The 14,170-nt window shown below is 39.2% G+C and overlaps 1 protein-coding gene across 9 annotated transcripts in view; it reads right to left on the bottom strand.

Annotated features, from left to right (window-relative positions):
• Nucleotides 1–14,170, bottom strand: part of FOXP1 (forkhead box P1) — a 613,321-nt gene that overhangs the window by 381,205 nt on the left and 217,946 nt on the right. For 7 of the 9 annotated variants that reach the window (XM_077128723.1, XM_077128706.1, XM_077128724.1 and 4 more), the window contains one exon: nucleotides 10,967–11,062. The exons of the other annotated variants lie outside the window; for them this stretch is intronic. The gene's annotated coding sequence lies outside the window, so the exon portion shown is untranslated. Of the gene's footprint in view, nucleotides 1–10,966; nucleotides 11,063–14,170 lie in introns of those variants that run through there. 9 annotated transcript variants of the gene reach the window in all.

The raw sequence follows: 14,170 nt of genomic DNA, 5'->3' as shown, positions 1-14,170 counted from the left end.
CAGCCACAAACCCCTCCCAAATGAGTCACCTATGATTATTATTAAGTGTTGCCAATTAAGAGAAAATCATAAAACTCAACGTTCCACTTTGAATTAAGCAAATGTCTGCATCTACCTTCAATATCAGAAGGATCTTCCAAATCTAGAAAAGCCGTTTTTGCATAAACTAAATACCACTAATGAATAAAGCTAAAGAGCTAAGATTCGTTACTTCCAACCAAGAGCCATTTCAATACGATCTACAACAAGACACTAGATTCTTTGACTCTAAGGAATATTTTTCTCTCCTTTAGTTTCTCTATTTCTCATAAAACTAGAACTCAGCAATTCATAAAAGTTAGACATCGATAAGCTTATTGAATGAATGATTATTAAATTCATCAACTCCATTTAATCCTGCAGTTTCAGTACTAGACAGTGTCATAGCTGCTGTATCTGTGAACCTCTAGGCGCCCTTAGAAGCCTGGGAGTAGGGGCTGAAGGCTGCCAGTGCTTCAACTTTTTCACCACTTAGTTTTTGACAAATATCTATTAAATACCTCCTAAGTGTCGGTACTGTGTTCAGTGTGGTGTGCGCATGTGCGTGCTGCATGAGTGACAGCCGAAGAAGGGTGAGGTGCTATCTTTTTAACTCTACTGATATCCGATAGAGTCTGGGAAATTATTTTTGCATTTACTTATTTGTTCCCTTTCTACAAGGTTAAGTACTACATGCTAAGAAAGGAAAGAAGGAGGGAATGGCGGAGAGGGAGTAAGCAAGCCAGTTTGCCACTCCAACTGTCCTTAAATGATGATGAACCATTAGACAAGAAAGAGAAGGGATGACAGTGGCCCAATGTTATTAAATAACTGTCAATGCTGTGAAAGAGAGCACGCCTTACTGTAACCCAGTAATTCCCCCCAACACAGTCAAGATTCATTTCTGCGAGTCAGTCCAGTACCAGAGGCCACTGTGGTCAGAATTGGAATATAACCATGGACCGCTATACTAAATTAAGCTGAAATAAAACTACAATGCATCCATCATATTTGTATAATAGAGGGATTAAAGTGCTATAATTTTCAAGCCTTAAAATAAAATAGGAGCTTTTAAAGTACATTCTTCGTGAAAGATAATATGATGAATGCCATAATAAAAAAATAACTTAGTAGGAGGAAATAATTTTTTATCCTTTTTTAATTTTCCTTATGAAAAACCTAATGCATTTCCACATACTTATCCATAAATGTAAATTTGTTCTGATAAAATGAAGAGCCTTTTAATCCAAATTGCACAGTGATGCTTCTACACTGATCTGTTATAACTTAGTAATCAGAGTTAACAGACTGCCTAATTAACCAAGTCATCATTTGCCAAGATCCAAATATGGGATGAATTGTGGGCCAAGGAGAAAATATGATGGACATGAAAATTATTAATTCAGGGAAGCATTAAAAGCATGTGGAGTTAAAGTTCTTTGCTAAATCTCACCATCTTTAATATCATTAATTTTTATAATTAAATAACAAGTAAAAAGGAAAAATATATTCTATCCAAGTTCTATGGAAAAATTTAAAAAATCAACTGGTTAAACTGTTATCTAAAATTAACTTTCAGGCCTTTGTAAAACCTATGAGGTTAAAAAAACAAACAGACATGCCCTTTGATGATAATAATATCCACCGAGTGCTTATAAGGTGCCAGCCCCCACATTCAGTTTTTCTCACAGATCAAGATGTTTATTCTCCATATCAACCATAACCTTTAGAAGGCAATATTTTCATCTTCATGTATCAGATGAGGAAATGGAGGCTCAAATACATAGTTGCTCACGTGAATGTACGAATAAACAAGCAATAGACAATCTTTTAAAAATTGTTAAGGAAATCATATTAAGAATTCTATTATTTAATTGACCCAAATTTTATAATGGCTTTATCCATCCATTTATTACATACCTACTAGGAAATAGGCAATTAGGGCAACTTGAAAGGTACCATGTGGCTTATCTGTATAAAATCTTTCATCAACTACTTATTATCCCCATCACCTATATCACTGATAAATACATGGATGCTTCAAGTGGGCTAAAATATTTTATAAGCTAATTTTCCCAGGGAATTCAAATGCAAGTCTGAATATAGGGTTTAAGCCTGGAGAAAAGATGGTAAGTCCAACCATTTTCCCCTTGGCTACTTGACAACTTCTATTTCCAGCCAGGTCTCATTGCTTTTATGAGGCCTTCCAATCTCCCTTCCATTTGCCCTTCCCCAATCACATAAATACAATCCATCAGTATTCTTGTAGGTTCTCTCTCATTCTATCATAACCGACCTTTCTGTCTACCTTGAAAATATAGTATGGTGAAATCAAGATCTTGTCTTATGACACTGAACAGAGACAGGTGGCAGATGGATGGACGGACGGAGGACAGACAGGAGGTGGGCAGACAGTGAATGAACTACAGACTCCTCCAGGACAGATGTATAGTAATATTTTCAAAATTCAGAAAGACCCCAAGATGAAACAGCCTACCTTCAAGGTACTGAATGTCATTGAAGATGTCTAAGAATTAGGCAGACATGAGGAAGATTTTATGGATGAGATTCAATCATGAGTATTTGGACTAAATGCTATCTAAAGGTTCCTTCCAACTCTGTAATTCTGTGTATTATTCAGAATTGTTTAAGTTCTGTGATGTTATTCAACATACTGACATAGTCATCCATCCAAGAATCCTGCCCCATTCTTCTGGAACCAGTACCCTTCCCCTCCACTGTCCAATATTTTGTGTAGGTCAAATGCAATCTGTGGCTTTAAAGATGGACACGTGACCCAATCCAGGCCAAGCACACCATCACACTCCCCTCCCTGACTCCACCCCACTCCTCAGCTCCACATCCCCAGCCTCAGAAATGGGCATATGACACACACCAGACCAACCACAAAACTGATTAAGATCCAAATTCTATAACAGCTGCCAGAACTTTTAAGGTCCCTTCTGCAGGAGTTGCTACGAAGACAGATTCATGGATACCTGTCATGCCACAATCTGGTAAGGCTGCATGAATGAATACAGCACAGAACAAAGCCCAATTGAGAGACTGAGATTAACACTTAAGAACATCATCTGAACTCCTTGTTCTAGATGTCCCCTGAAGCTAGTTCTGCCATTTGACTTTTCAATATCATAAACCAATTAATATCCCTTTATTCTTACGCTGGGCACTTGTAACCAAAGAGACAAACTGCAGGCTCATTATTTTAAGGCACAAATTCATCAAAGTGGTCAGTTCTTTGCATTAAGGTGAGACTGATACCTCACCCCTTAAGTAAAAGTTACTTCTTTGTGGTCCCTTGCAATTGGGCTTCATACATATTTTTTCAAGGCTACTACTTTTACTAACATTTGAAGATCAAAGTCTTTGGAATACAGCTTATGGGTCTGTAGTTAACTGACCTCAGTAATTAAGGCCTTCATCATTTGTGACCCAGTGTAATCTAACCACCTGGTAAATAAAAAGGCTTTCAGGTGGCTACATCCCAAGACCTAAAAAGGACACTCTAGACCTTTTTTCTGGGAAAATGCCCTAGGTACAGGGCTGCTGCTTTAGGAAAGACACCCTCTCACTTACCACACTTTCTCACACAGGTGATTGAGTGGAACAAATCAATTGTTGGGTGGTCAGAGGCTAATACGAAATAAAATGAGGGCTGCAGAGATGAGGTTAATTAGAATAATGTACCAGAGAAAACCGAATCAAAGATCTACAGGAAATGTCTTAACAGGCACATCCAACTGGAGATAGAAGAATGCCAATTAAGCGGTTGTCCTTGTTCCTAATCATATTGGGACATACTTTTATTTCCCATGGCTCTTGTATTAGCAAAAAGAATTAAAGCATCTGAAAAAGTCTAGTAAGATCAAACAGGCTTTCTCAGATGGCATCGAAGTATAAAAGACTCAACATGTAGCATACAAACAGTCCCAGAGTGAAAAATGTATGCAAAACAAAAGAATGTCTGCAAATCAGTTCCCAAGAAAATGTTTGCACGGGGAGAATCATATCACATAGTTAAGAGCCCAAGCACTAGAACAAGAGTGCCTGGGTTCAAATCCCAGCTCTGCTCCTTATAAACTAAAGGGTCTGGGCAAGTCATTTAAACTCACTAAACCCTAATTTCCTCATTTGTAAAATGGATTCTCAGAACGGTACCTACCCACAGAATTACTACAAGTTAAATGTTAAGTGCTTAGCATCGTGTCTGGCACATAGTAAGTTTTCAATAATAAAGGGAGCTGTTAGAAGGGTTCATATCAAATCTAGCCTGTTTCTGTTATACAACTGCTGCACAACCTGGTTTACTGAAATTTCCCAGAATTAGATTTTTCATCAGTTTTGAAAATTCTACTTCCAACTCTCACTATTTTTTAAAGGAGAAGGAGAAAATTACACTCACAGAGTATTGGTGATAGCAAGAAATGTAAGTTCTTCTGGGTATGTACATCTAGGAGTAGAATTCCAAGGAAATTGCCATATTTAGGAAGGAGAACAGAATGGGTCTGGATGTCTGTTAATGGATTATTTGGGGAAGTTATTGATCTAGTATGATCTCTCTTGACTGGAACACTCAGAGCAAAAGGTCTGATGCTGGTCTGTGGAAGCGGGGGTTGATAAATGCAATCCCCTGCACATCAGAGTTACCTGGCATGTAGAGACTGCACAGAACTGTCCCCAGACAACAAGCAAAATTTCAAAATATGAAAGAAAAACCCTTAGAAAGCTCCTGATCTTTTCCCCTGATACTAAGGCACCAGTGTATTGAGGAAAGAACAGCGAGGGCTAACACAGGTTGTCAAGTTTAACTTTACTCATGTTACCTGGATCTGTTTCATCTTTTATGAATCATTATTTTAGTTTCTGAAAAGATATTTGGAGATAAGGTTGTTATGTATATTTTTAGAGATGCAAAAATACTTGTTCTTGCTATCCTTAGGACTGTCATGAATCTAACAAAAATTTAATACCTTAAATTGTAATCACGTCTTTCTGTGTTTTTGAATTTATAGGGTATAACTCATAAGTTAGTAAAAATAAATGGCTATTTGAATTTCTTAGATTACCCTTGTTATTCCATAAATAAAGAATATGTTACTTAATAGGTTTCATTCTTTATCACCAAAAGTTATGTGATACAGAGAAAGACAGGTCCTTCTCTGTGCTTCAGTTTTCACATAACACATTCACAATTCACAACACATGTCAACCGCTCACATGATGGAACAATATAGCGACAATAAGAGATCATCATCTTTAAGCAGTGAAAGAAAACGGTGCTAACAATACAAGGTATTTATATCCACACTCCTTTCAGTCTATAGAAACGTGGGCTTTCTTTCAAAAGAGAAGTACATGAATTTTCTGGGCAGATACATCAAGTGTATAATTCCAAAAACATTTTAAATGACAAGAGAATTCACAGGAAATTTAAAGTACCGCCTATTGTAAGGCAGGAGATCAACCCGGCTCTAACTTAAGGGCACAACCTATTCCCAGAAGGTGGAGCAAAAGCAGTGTAGCATCCTGGGCTCCAAATTCCCTAGGTTTTATGAGTGTAAGTCAGGCTGCATATATTGGACCATCCTGGCCTTTAGGTTATAACTTGTGTTATCTTTGACAGTTTAAACATTCAACAGTTAACATGTCAATGGCAAATATAAAACAGATCATCCCATTGTTGGTTCATTTCACAGATTTTCATTTTAAAGCTAACTCAAGAATAATAATAAAGTTAGCTCTGTGCATGAAACACAAGCAACTAAAACAGGGAATCATAGCTCTTTGGCATTTTTACCGTCTTCAAAATGAAGATCGCAAAAATGCTCAATGAGTTTTGTCAGCGCAGCTCCAATAGACCTCGCTGATCTTTAAAATTCAATAGCATCATTATTCTGTTCCAGATTCTGAGTAAAGTTCTTTAAAGGTATCATTTCATTTAATCCTTGCAATAACACTATGAACTCGATTAATGCTACTACCTGCACCTAAGATAAGGAAACTGAGGCCTGGAGAGATCATTTGTGGAAGGACAAATAGCCAGTGAATAAGAGTGTTGGGATTTGAGCTCAGAATCCAACATCCTTAATTGACCTACATAGGTTTGAGGTCCAAATGGCAATGATTCTGTCTTCCTGGGGAAGACAATGTATATCGCTCCCTAAATGGGGGGCACAACATATCAAAGACTTGGGCAGTGCACAGTGGAAACTTTCCAAAGGGCCACATTCTATTCCTACAATAAAGGTACACTCTTTTTAGGTTCCATAAAGATACAGGAATTCTCAGGGAAATCCTCAAATGTACTGCAAGTGCTTCAACAAATACTGACTGCATGCATGCCTGCTATATTAGCCATCAGGATGTCACACTGAACTAGACAGACCTGCCCTTTGCTTATTTATCTGATAAACAGAAATATACATAAAGGAACTGACAATGTAATAAACTGCACAAACAACATGTTGGATGGATATAACAGGAAAGGAGGGGATTTCCTTTAATTTGGGAGACCAGGAAAGGCCTCCTCCAAAGAGTTAATATTTGAACTGAGCACTAAGGGATGAGAAGAACTTGACTCTGTGAAGAGCAGATGCTGACCCAAGCAGAGATTGCCGTGGTCCCCAGACAAGGCAGATTTTGTGGCATCTGGCCACAATAAGTGTTTAAATATTTGAAACAACAAAACAAAAACTCTCTTCATCTACAATTTCCAAAGTCAATGACCTGATTAAAATAAAGACTATGTTAAGCAGACTCTTGACACGATCTTAATAGGTTTGGGGATCAATCTCTTCAAGACCATCAAACCGGTGATATGGTATCATGGTTAACAAAATCATTGCAGAGCTCTAGTACAAAGGCCACGTAACTCTACCTAGCTCACCCAACAGTGCTCAAAACTCAACAGAAGGCCACGGTCACGTGATCATCATGGCTTCTCAATGTTGGGACACATCTCCAGCTGGGCTATCCTGGACCACTGCTGCTAATCTTTGCCTGGGTCACTAGGCAGCATCTACGTACAGATGACATTTCTCTTTGAGGTGCACTGCCAAGAAGATCTGTGGGAGGTCCAGGGTCTGCTCTGCAGAGTCAGCGCGAGGCAGGGACGGCTGATGGGCAAGGGGAGATCAACATCGTATAGCATCAGCCTGTGCTAGCGAAACCCTACAGAGTTTCAGATTATCATCAGCAATTCCAACTTGAAAGCAGTTAGTGAATTCTGCTTGGTAGGCAGACCCACTGTTTGAGTAAGTAAAAAAAAGTGGAGTGAAAAGCTTTTATGAAGTAGGCCCAAGATCCTTTTGGATCCAGGCCTTCTGTCCATTTTTAAAACCAAGACATAGAGATGTATTGCTACTTTCAGCATCACAGTAAGTCAGTATCAGGGCTATGAGCAAAATCTTCCAGAATTTTGATTGCCCAAAGTGTCTTGTTTCCTACCAACAATATAAACTTGTCAACTGCTGAGAGCCTTCTTATGGGCCACTGTCTTAAGCATGAGACTTGATTGCAGGGACAGATAGCCAGCTGGTGCCTAATCATCCTCATAGGTCTTTTTGTTTTTTTTTGGGTGGGGTGGGGTGGGGGTGCATGGTCTAGGAATTGCATGATCCTCATAGATGTAAGGAGACGAATGAGGTGGGAACTGAGAGCCCTTCTCATTTTTTAATTTAAAGATTATAAACTTTCTTTCCTGTTGTGGTAGTTATATTCAAGTATCAACTTTGCCAGGTGAAGTTACCTAGTTCTGTTGCTCATTGGTACGTGAACCTCATCTGTTGCTCATTACATCTGCAGTCGGCTAGGAGGCATGCCTGCTGCAATGAAGGATGTTTAACTTAATTGGCTGGTGCTTAAATAAGTGTGCTCATGCAGCACAGCCCAAGCAACTCAGCATACCTCTTCTCAGCACTCTCAGCTCAGCCCAGGCCTTTGGAGATGCAGAAAGGAATCGCCCTGGGGAAAGTTGTTGGAACCCAGAGGCCTGGAGAGAAGGCCAGCAGAGATCGCCCTGTGCCTTCCTGCATAAGAAAGAACTTCAATTGAAAGTTAGCTGCCTTTCCTCTGAAGAACTAATTAAATAAATCCCCTTTTATTGAAAGCCAAAAAAAAGTGGAGTGATAAAGAACTGCATGTTTCTCAGGAGAGATCACCAGAATGGGACCCAGAGATGTAAGCTTTGTAGCAGGGCTGTCCAGTATCATACTTGACTGCAGGTAGCCTTGAAGACTGACATCAAGGCTGCCTCCCTAAGCTCTACTTAAAGTTATAAGGGAATACCAAATGAGACACAATGGATTGTAAAGCATGCATTGTCTACCAGTAAAACAAGGACCAATGAACCATCTACGGGATGGGGGAAAAACTCTCGGGTGAAAAATTCTTCGAAAAAAGGGACTTGCACCACATCCCCTGGGGCACCTGGAAACGATACTGACATTTTATCATCTGCCAGGATCTATTCTATGCTCTTTATAAGCATCACCTCTCTAACCTCTCAGGAGAGCTAGCTACTATTTTAATCCCCATTTCCCAGATGAAAGGCTGTGGCCCAGAAAGGTTAGGTAACTTGCCCAGGGTTGCTCAGCCAGTAGGTGGAAAAGGTGGAATTAGAATTTAAGATGGTCTAACTTCAGAGCAGATACTCCTGACCACACTTCTATCCTATATTCGCAGCAGGCCTTCAATAAATGGTTGTGAATGTATCAACTACCATATATTTCATGTGCAACTCTCATAGACCAGTATGGGAAGAGAATATATTATGAAACAAAAGGATTCTCAGTCCGTGAGATGGAAATTTGCACAAGAACAACCTACAGACCAATCTAGGACAGACAAGCTGGACAGGGTAGCTCACTCATGTTCTCTTTCATTTTCTCTCTCTCCCTTTCTCCCTCTCTCTTTCTTTCTTTAAGGTATGCTTTGATTAGAGGTATGAAAAAACAGCAAATCACAGAGATAGAGGGTAGGTAGTATTGTTTCATCTTTAAAGTCTGCACAAGAAAAGATGTAAGGCCATCAGCAATATCCTCTGAAATACTGGGGAGAACAGAGTTGGGTGTAAGTCTCCACGTTATTGGGACTTCACACTGGTACTTAAGACTTAACAAAGCTTATATCCACAGGAGAGAAAACCCATCAGCAAGTTTGGGAGTTTAAATTTTGGTTTATAGCTCTCTTGAGAAAGAAAGAAATTTATTTTGCAGATTTGTCACAGTATTTCAGTAAAAATATTATGGCCCTAAAATATTTACTGAGATATGTATCTGTACTAAGAACTGAATAGGCTGCAATTTTAACATATAACATTCAAACAAGCCATCATACACTCACAGCTGAGTCAATGGAAGGTAGAAAGCATTCATTTAAAATAAATTAAAATTAAACATGTAAGAAAAATTGACACTGTGATTTCTGTATAACTAACCACTATAGTGGCTCAGTTACCTTTTTTCTTTTCTCCCTTAGTACTAGAACCCAGAATTTTGGGGGGACACCAAATGTCTCAAAGGCTGCATTTTCCAGATGTCATTATAGCTAGGCATGGCTAACAGGCTATATAAAGTAGAAATCACTGTGTGAAGCTTTGGGGACAGCTCTTTAACAGAGACCCACCTCAGCTGGAAGGACTGTTCTATATGTTCCTTACTCTTCTGCCTTGTCTTGCCAGAATGCAGAGGCAATGGCTGGACAGGCTGTAGCCATGCTGTGACCTTCAGGATGAAGTGACAGCCTGAACAAGTAGGCAGAGTGGTGATTACTAACCATACACTACGTGCCTCCAGGCATCTTTTACGTGAGAGAAGACAAAACCAATTTTTTAAGCTTATACAGTTGGATCTTTGTAACTAGAAAAAAACTCCTAATCAATATGAATGAATACATGCCTTTAGAATACAATAATTATCTTTTGTTAGAAAAAGAAATACAGAAAACTCACGAATTAGGATTCTGATTACCCTTCTATTCCCAAGCCTATATGTTTAAGTATGACTTGCCTTCTTAATTAGCACTGCTAGTCCACAGAAGTATATTTGCTGAACCTGTCTCTGTGTTTTGACATGCAAGACTTGTGAAATTCAAACATACTTATAGACATTCAAAGCATTATTATTTATTAAGGCCTATATTAAGGGTGGAAGATCTTAAAGCACATTCGGATTCTAATGATTAAAGGAAATTTAATCGTTCTTCATCGGCATTTGATCTTTAGCCTGCCATAATCTACCCTATATCCCTTCATTCACATCTGATACTCAAAGACATTTCAACAGCTTGTCCATCAACTGTAAAACAGAAGGAATCTACTGACAAACCACATTACTCAGAAAATAAAAGAGTGTTCCCCCACATTCATTTAGTTCATGAAAGACCAGCATGATTAAAAAGGTGAACACGGAACACGCCACCAGGTGAGCCTAAATGACTGTGCAGAATCATCCATTACATTTGTGAGGAGTTTTGAAATTTTCAAAGTGCTTTCCCATATATCACCTCTTGTTTCAACCTTACAGCTATACCCAGCGAAGTAGGTAGTCTGGTCAGGTATCTTTCACTCCTGCTTCTTCCAGGTAAGTGGTTTGCTTAAGGTCAGAGGAACTGCTGCCGAGTGAGGGTCCTGTTTACAGGTCATTAGATCAGGAGTCAGCAAACTATGGCCTTTGGGCCAAATATAACCCCTGAGGTCAATAATATTTACCAAAGTTTGCCTACCCTTCTGTGTGATCACCTTCCCAAAATATGACCCAAGTTATTGTCCCTATTCTTGAAAACCATAAAGCTATCACTGAGGGCAGGAAACATTCCAGCTAGCTTTGGCATCAGTGCTTGATATCGGTGGAGTTCATTATTTTCTGCAAAATCACTATATTCACTACTGCAGAGGTGGAAAGCAATGTTACTGGAGTTCACCACTTACCCTGAACTTTTAACACGGCTCACAGCCATAAAAAGCCCGGGGGTCACTGGTAGGGGGCATGCATAATGCCACAGGACTGCGAAACACAGAGGGACACTGAAAGCAGAAAGAAAAGAAGATAAGTGAAGGGAACTGTGATGCTTCAAAAGCAACACATACATGTGAGCCTGAGTATTGTTTATTCACATACTATGTTTACATTCAATATATAATCACGTAGCTAAGCATCTATTTTGCCCTGCCCTTCTAGAATCAGCACTCAATCTAGCTCCCAATCAGAGCCCAGCATTACACAATTTTTAGGATGGATACAAAATGTAAAGTCAAGAAAAATCAACGGTCTCAAAAGTCACTGGCGCTCACTCAGGAGATCTGGATACCTATTTTTTTTTATTTTTTAGGACAAATTCTCATTATTACAATGCTAACTCAGCCTGAGAATTAAGGGCAAGAAGACCCCCGAATCAAAACCAAATGATGATTTTGCTTTGGCTTGTGGTCTTTCAGCCTCTCTCAATATAGTTAGTAGAAGCAACCAAAGGAGAGAAGTGCAAGCACGAGTGTAAACGTGCATAAAGACACATATATTGCACACATACGTGCACGTGCATACATATACCCCGCCCCCCAAAAAAGAAGATACGTGCTCCTGCCAGCCAAATGCAAAATTCTACGTGCCATGGTTAGTGGCTTTCTCCAATTGTGACACATAAATGAAGACAGGGGTTGTGACACCTGCTTCCCATAGAAACAGTTACCGTGGCTTTTACCCATGTGGTAAGATGGCAGGCTCGCAAGGTCTGGTTGGGTTATTAGTAGAATATCTACCAAATCCATTTCCAAGCAAGTTCCAGTTGCTGACGGAGAAGTCAACTCAACCTCAAGCACTTTCAGAAAGTTTTCGTGAATAGATATCAGTTGCAAGAGTTCTACATGCCAGACCTTTTGTACACGGATCCTTGAGATGATAATGCCACCTCCACAGTCCTCTGGCTTACAGAAGGGATTGTCTGTATTATGGGAGAATGGAAATGCAGAACAAACAGAAGGCACGTGCTCTTCGCGGCACATGCGCATGAGTGCTGCTCTCTTTTCAACAGTAAACTCAGACAAAACCCCGTGAATGTGCATGTTTTTTAACCTATGAGATGGAGAAGTTGAAACTGAAAAGGAGATGTATGAAGTTTTATGATTTGAATAGTCACACATCTCCGGAAACTATGTGGGTTGTCTGTCTACCAGAACTCAGAACTGAGTTAAGAGTGGTACTCCTGGTGGGTGTCTCTTCCTGATAAGAGATAAACTCAGGCTAGATTTGGCCACACTAGGTTTTCTAGGTATCGGGTTGTCGATGCATGTGTATAAACTGTTTGCTGAGTATATCAGAGTTTGACAATTTTCATTCTTGCAGTAGTTTAACATGCCACGTTAGCATTATCCCTCTTGAACAGGGAGGCTTAAGAATATGATAACAATGCATCAAATTTATTGCTTTTTTTCTTTAAAGATAATTTCAGTCGGTAAAGGCTGTAATGGTTCAAACTTAATTGGTGGACTCATTAATGAAGAACTGCCACCGCGAGAAAAAGGACCATCATCATGCCCTTATCAGAGCAATGAGATAACGAAGTTAGTTATATTATTTTCAGTGGATTTACACTTCTTCCTTTGGAGTCTATATGTTCTAAACATTTGTTCTGACACTCCATGAGTTTGCTTATCCTTAAGAGAAAACCATTAGCTGTGGCCTCTTCAAGGAAGAGTCGGCAGCTCACCGCCTCAACATTGGGGCACGGCAGTCGGAAAACTTTTCTACCTTTTATTATCTACTTGTAAAATGTTATAAGCCTGTAAACTAGTTAATTTATGAACCGTGCTAATAATTTGCTCACACTTGATCGCAGGTTTCACAAACACGGTTTCCAGGGACGTGGGAGGATAATTTGTAGGTCCGGCGTCTCTCCTAAGGGGACACTAATTTGACACAGTAGCATGACATTGACGGCCAGCCTCACTAATGACCATCCTCCAAGTCGTGGCTGTCAGCCCGTCGTGCCAGTGAGAAGCTGGTTTGCTTTCACTGCTGCTCAGGACAGGAGGCTCAACTAATTATTCAGACAGCGACATTAATGAGAACCCTCGTGTTTATTTTCAACATACTAACCAGCGCTTAGCTTCCATTTGTCTGATGTGGTCACTGACGAAAATGTGTTCCATGAATCGTAAATGGGAACTCTGATTTAACAAAGAAGCACCCGAGGAAAGGAAGGAACAGCTGACCAAAAAGCCAGCCTGGTCAACGCAACTTGTTTTGGGCCTCCAATATCGTCAAGGACAAAGTGACAGGTCGTTGGGAATGTCACAGTACCAAGAGAGAGAGGGAAGGGCCTGGTTTTAAACAAGATGTCCATGTTTGATTTTAACCTGTGATCAAGGCTACTGGGTGGTTGAGTGACTTCTACTCAAAGAGAGTTCACTGACTTTACGATACTGAGTGCAGACGTTAAAATTCACTTTCCCTTGGAATGACCAAAAGGTTTGCTTTAAACCTTTGCTTTTTCAACCTTAGAAAAGTGTAATCTTTGAATAAACTATCTCATATATGACCTTCATGAACATCATTGAATGCAGTTTTGTTTTTTCCAAACTGTTGCAAAACTGAACTGAGAGTTTTGCTTAAGTATATTTTAATACGCTTTTATACATCTTGTTTCTAGTCTTCTAAATCTTGCAATCAAGTCTTTCTACTTTAAATTAAATTTCTATTTTGGTATGATAAATTTTGTCCTTCATTTTATGGTAATTATAATCCTAAAATATTCATATAATCATAATTTAAAATGAGTAACTTCAGAAAAAGGGTGTACTTAGATCTACTAGAGGAACTGCAAAATTGAAAATGATCCTGACGTAGTTCACTGTAAAATGTGTGTTTCAAATTAAATAATAGTGGCAGAATTTCAACAAATGTTCTACCTGCCATTATGGATAAAGAATTCTACTCAGTATTATGTATGACTTCTGATTTTATAAAACAGCAAAACAAATATGAGTCCATGTAGATCACTTTGGGAGAGAAAATGTCAATGTGTGTAACATTTCTTAAATATGTATTTCTAAACTTGCTTATTCTGAGATATAAGTGTAACTTTAGAATGCCTAAATGACACGCAACATGTGGCAAGCATATTCAGATCCCAGGCT

This window comes from Tamandua tetradactyla, chromosome 15, assembly GCF_023851605.1.
Source record: "Tamandua tetradactyla isolate mTamTet1 chromosome 15, mTamTet1.pri, whole genome shotgun sequence".
NCBI classification, from domain to species: Eukaryota; Metazoa; Chordata; class Mammalia; order Pilosa; family Myrmecophagidae; genus Tamandua; species Tamandua tetradactyla.
Note: the sequence above shows the minus strand (reverse complement) of the source record. Positions and strands in the feature narration are given on the sequence as shown.